The following is a 6,000-nucleotide window of genomic DNA, read 5'->3' as shown; positions in this document are numbered from 1 at the left end:
CAAGCGACCCATGTAGTCTAACTACTATCGCCCACACGCACTCGCCCAAATCCATGGATTTAGTCTCAGGATAATCCTACTAATGGGATTGCCTTCACTCTCCTCATTTTCCTGACCAACCCAAGGGTTGAGGGTAATTCCATAACATGTCACAATCAGGGTTATCGTATAATACAAGTAGAACCATATGTGTATATCTTCCAACATAGAATATAAAATTTCTCTACCAAGCAAAGCTAATCATGATGTGAACTAAGGGTGCAAGTGTGTTGTGTGGGTTAGTGAGGAAGCTAAGTACTTCCTACACACTTGGAACCAAATTGCACAATAATTAATATGACATACATGCTATAGGGCAACATCATATGAGAAATTAAATAAGACATAAACATGAGATCATTAATTTATACCAAATCATGTGAGAAGTAAGAACAACATCATATGAGAAAATCAACAAGACATACAATTCCAAACAAACCAACAATTCCTAGGTTTTCTCTAAATTCTCCAAATACATCATCTAAGCATACAAAATCATTAGATTTATATTGAAATTAGTGCGAGGCCACCTATGGATAATAGTCCGCACCTACGGATCGTTGAAGACTTGGAAAATGACCTAGGAACGCCAAACTTGGTGCCGATCGACCGGAATCCTAAGACAATGTACTTGCATGTTAGAATCCCATGTGAATCCACCCTTAACATGAGGGATTTCTAAGAGATGAGGGTTTTATCTACTCAAATGGTGGAGAGGGGCTCTTCTAGTTATGGGTGAAAGATTTATTGAGGAAGAGGTGAGGAGTTGCAAGAATCGGTCTCCTTTGGGCCCCACTAGAGCTATGGCTTACCTTCCCTCTTCTTCACTCTCCCTTCTCCTCTTCTTCCTTTCTTCTTTCTCCTTCTTTCTCTTCTTCTCTCTTTCCTTCCCTAGGGCAAATTCGTATGGGGAGAGGGGGTGCCCATATGAGGCCCTTTTATAATACTAGATTTGGTGTAAATGGCCCTAATGGCTAGGCTTTTACTATACTAGCCCTATGGGAGGGTCTTGGTAACCTCTAGGGCCCACTATGAGGCATACAAGTCGATATACATCATAGAATACTTAGCCCTAATGATGATGTATGTATGGACATGATCGGCCCGCCATCTGGATGCGCCGATCAACAGATATGATTAGATGTCTGTTCAACGGTCACCAATGGTCGATCGGGGCCGCGGCTATACAGATATGAGCAGGGAAATATCCCTACTCTACGTGTGAAGTTTGGTCACAAACCGATAGTCTGAAACTCTCAACTTCGCATAAGAGTGGACGACCCAATTCACTTAAGTTTCAAATTCTTCTTTTAGGGTATTTGCACTTCTTAGGCACTCGTCTTTTAGCTCAAGTTGAACGGTTCTAGACAACACCCAGGTCCGACTCCCGTGATAGACGTCAAGCCTAGTACGAAGGACATTAGTCTATAGTTTTGGGACTAGTGGCCCACTAACGAGCGGTCTAGAGCTTGTTCGGAAAATCAGAGAATTTTTGGAATGAATTAGGTATTGAAATTTCTCATGGGCGATGATTAGGGCTTGGATTAACTATGTTCATAGTGAGGCCTATTTATAGCTAATGAAAATGGAGATTTGGTCATGTTTACTCTAAACTGTCGGTTTTAGGCTAAAAGAGTAACGAGGTTGATTTGGTCTATTATTCAAGATTCGGGCCTTAACTGACTCTGCCCTGATTTGACCTTTAATTTAGTCATGCTTGTTTTGATTAATTAGCAAAGGGTTGGTTAGATTTGGGCCCTATGTGAGTAAATCATGGGGCTAAACTTGATGTTCAAATGATCGGGCAGATTCGGTGGTTTCTTACGGTTGATTAATTAGACTTGTGTAGTTCTTTACTAGTACCACCCCTATATAGACTAACATTGAGTGTTAATGGTCATTTAAGTGATATTATAAGTTAATTTATAAAAGAAATTTCAAGGATTTTTAGGAATCCAAAACAGTGAAAATCCAAGATGTTACAATCTACCCCCCTTAAAAATAATTTCGTCCACGAACTTTTCTGAGGGTAATAAGTAAATATATTATTATTTCATTTGCCTAAGTTTTTATTGATTTTAAGTTTATATGCATGGTAGGGTGTATACTTTTTATACTAGTTTGGCTCATTTTAGTCTACCCCCCTTAAAACTTTTTCATCCTGATGGTATACTACACTTTATTTAATTATCTATTTATTTTTAAAGATTTAGATTCATGGCGACGATTTCCCCTTATCTAGAGTAAAAATATTTGTTTTCAATGTTAGACCAATATGGAGAGACGGTTGTAGTAGGCTTGAACCCGATATGTCGATCATCTACCTAACCAGGGTAGAAGGCTCATCGTATCCCTTCTTCGTCCTGGTGGATCTTGGTCTTCTACTCGATCAAAGCAGTGAGTCTATTGGTAGTCGCTCAGGATTGAGAATTGGGTCAAGCCACAAATGCTTCACAGGCATATACTTCAGTAATTTCGTAGTCTGATCAATCTAAAAGTTTAGGGAATGACCATCATTAGAAAGTTTAAATCTCCTATTTATAAGGTTGTCCTTTGGGTCTTGGTCTACGAGAGTCTTCGTTTTAAATTCATATCTAATTTGGGGTTTAATAATTCTCTCAACATGCATATGGGAATGATCATCCTAAAAAGTTTTTAAAGACAAATTTTTATATGAATTACCATTTCAATCCTATGGCCAGTGGGTTAATTGCAGACTACACTTTGGTTTCATAAATTTCAAGAATGAAGGAATAGTTGAGGTTCTAAGTTATTCGGGAGGTTTGGAGTGCTAATAACGCTAGTAAGGGCGCAAGAAGGCAAAGATGAAGGATATCATCTGCTCGATTTAGTTGGAACCTTGAGTCCATAAAAGAATGACAAAACTCAATATATTTTACTGTAGTCCGCTTCTAACATGAGCTTACAGAGTATTAAACTATGAAACTCAGTCCTACTTAAGGGTCCTAACTTAATTGCACCAAAACAACTTAAACAAATATATATATATATATATATATATATATAATTAAACTTAATCACGGGATGATTCCTAGCATGATTATAAATAATTCCTAAATAGACACCCAATGTTAAACTTTAATATGAAAAGACATGACTAGTCTATTGGCAACAATACATGCAAGTATTCATAAAGTGATAAGAGAATTTCAATTTATACATTCACGTCAAATTCCAAAATGCCATTGGCATGGCCAGTTACATCCTACAGTATGGATTTACATGTATCACTAGATACAGCAAGCTTAAGGGAAATACAACCCAATCAAAGCAGGAAAGGTTACAACTATCCTTCAACACATTAAAGTAGTTCTAATTGACTCGAACAAACTACTAATTGTCCATTAGGTTAAGATATTATTCCTCTGGGTCAGACGTGGACGAGGGTGCTTCTTCCCCTTGAGGGAAAGGATCACCGGAATGGAGAAGAAAGAGGCAACGGTTCCCAAGAACGCCATATCCCTCTGTTAGGATGGATTGGCAGTGAGAAATGTAGGTGGGTCGTTGGAGGAAAGATTTTAGGGGTGGTTTTGAGAAGACTAGAGAATAAGTTTAGGAATGTGTTTGAAGAAGGTTTGTTAAGGATGGGTCATAGGGAAATGGGTTGGAAATGAAGGTGGAAGGATGCGTGTGGGAATGGATTCGAGAAAGAAGGTTGATGTTGGGTTTTATGAATGAGTTTTGGTGAATGGGTTTTGTGAATGAAAGTGGAAGTGAATGAGCGAATGGAGTGGGATTTTGAGGGTGGTTGTTGAGATGTGATTAGGAATGAGTTGAAGAAATGATATTGAGAAAAGTTTGGAAAGAGTTTGAGAGCATGATGATTGAGATGGGTTAGAGTGAAGAAGAAGATGGTGGGTTTGGGGATGGAGTTTTGAGATTGAAAGAGGGAAAGCTTTCTCTAGGGTTTAGAAGGGATGGTGGAGGGTAATGAGAGTAGTAGAGATAGGTTTTTATGGACTCTAGATAGTCCTAAATAGCAAGGGAAATGGGCCCCACTCGTGTGTACATTGAAAGGAAGGAGGGGACCTATCTTGTAATGTTTCTTATACTTTTAGTAACTATATTATTTTAAAATTTTTTATGATGATTTACTATCAAGTTTTAAGTCATACCATGAAATCATATCATTTTGAGTTGTAAATAAATTATAAAAATTCTATAAGTAACCACCGTCTAAAACTAATGATTTTTGGACATTTATCAATTCACTCTAAATATAGCTATATTATAATTTTTATTTTATTTTTATATGAAAATATACTTGTTAATATTTAATTTGGCTTTAGAATCACCTAAATTGAAGTTATATCGAGGGAGATATGAATTTTTGAATTTGACCCAAAATTGCAGGAATTTCTGGTGGGGCAACTCGGGCCGGGCGGGGTCACGTGGGCTGGGCGGGGTCATGCTGGGTCGGGCGGGGTCACGCGGGCTGGGCGGGGTCACTCTAGGTCGGGCGGGGTCATGCGGGCTGGGTGGGGTCATGCCGAGCTGGGTGGGGTCACGCCGGCCCGCTAGAGAATTGGGCGGGGTCACGTCGGGCCCTTGGACTATCAATTTTTTGATACTCATATCTTGCAAACCAGAATGAGTTATTCGATGTGCTATATATGAACTTGGGGTAGAAGAATCTGGTCTATGCAACGGTTCTATCAATTTCACAAAATTCCTCCTTCTTAGTGGTTAAAGCTTGGTTTTTATCCAGTTTCACTATTTTCGGTAAATTTTCATTCACCCCCAACTCTTTATCCCCAAATGGGTCGAAACTATCAAATTTGGCCTGATTTTCACTCGATTGGTCTAGGATGATGGTTTCGACCATCTAATCACTCAATTCCTGGCTCGTTCCTATCAATGTCCTGGAAAAATTAAAGAACAGAGTGAAGGTAGGTGAAGATCTTAAGGGGATAGGTTGGGAAGAGGAATCTAGACATAAGCCTATTTGGCCAGTGACATTTAGCTGTACTAAATGGAATTTCAGTGTTAATCCTAGCTCAAGATTGGGAATGGCATGTTTGGAATGAATGTGGGATGGGGTTCAAAATTTATTTCACAGGCTTTCTAAACGAGCCTCGTTTTGGAAGATGTAATATGGGATTTCCAATCCCATGATGATAAATTTCTAAGTATAATGCGGAAGGAAGACCCGGGATTTCCTGGTTAATCGAATCAAGTCGTGCCATCAAGTTCCTAATTTCTTGTCGAGGAATGGGGTGGTTCCTAATGTTTCGTGGTTTTTATTGCGTAACCTCTCAAGTCAGCAGACGCATTAGTGAGTTCATGACCCATGGCCCAATTGATTCCAAACTATTGCTCTGATACCATCTTGTAACACCCTGGAAATCGGGGGTCGTGCATATACTTAACTCTTGAGTTCCTGAGTATTACTTATAACCGATTTTCATTAATATGTATTTAATCAGGTTTAAATGCACAGCTTGGAATTTCCTGAAACATGAAGCACATCCACACAAGTCTACTGAAATGAAAGATATCTAGTATGTATATAAGTCTAAAAATATAAATGGGTTGCATAAGGCGTTGCCCAACAAAACTACAAAAAGAATAATATGTCTAAAAAGAATAAAGCTGAGTCCACTACTTAGCGATCCAGATCCTGCCTATCAAGCCAATGGAGAGCCGTCTATTAGATGGAAGTAAGACAGCTCATCCTCCTCGTCAAGGCTCGTGTCGTCAGGCTCCTCGAACTTTTGCTACCTGCAGCTATTGAAGAGTCTGGTAGGTGTTTTAAAAGACTGTCCCAGAGTGGGAGTGAGTGATCAACTCAGTGGGTGCTATTAGCCTTAAGTTGTAATAGGCATCAATTATATTATGAACTTAATGAAAGGCAATTATTCATAACACATAACTAATCTTGTTACTACGTATGCATGATAGATGATATAATGCATGCCCTCTCCACAACACTCCCTTAAG

This window comes from Magnolia sinica, chromosome 19 (genome assembly GCF_029962835.1).
Source record: "Magnolia sinica isolate HGM2019 chromosome 19, MsV1, whole genome shotgun sequence".
NCBI classification, from domain to species: domain Eukaryota; kingdom Viridiplantae; phylum Streptophyta; class Magnoliopsida; order Magnoliales; family Magnoliaceae; genus Magnolia; species Magnolia sinica.
The sequence above is the reverse complement of the archived record's forward strand: the minus strand, read 5'-3'. Positions refer to the sequence as shown.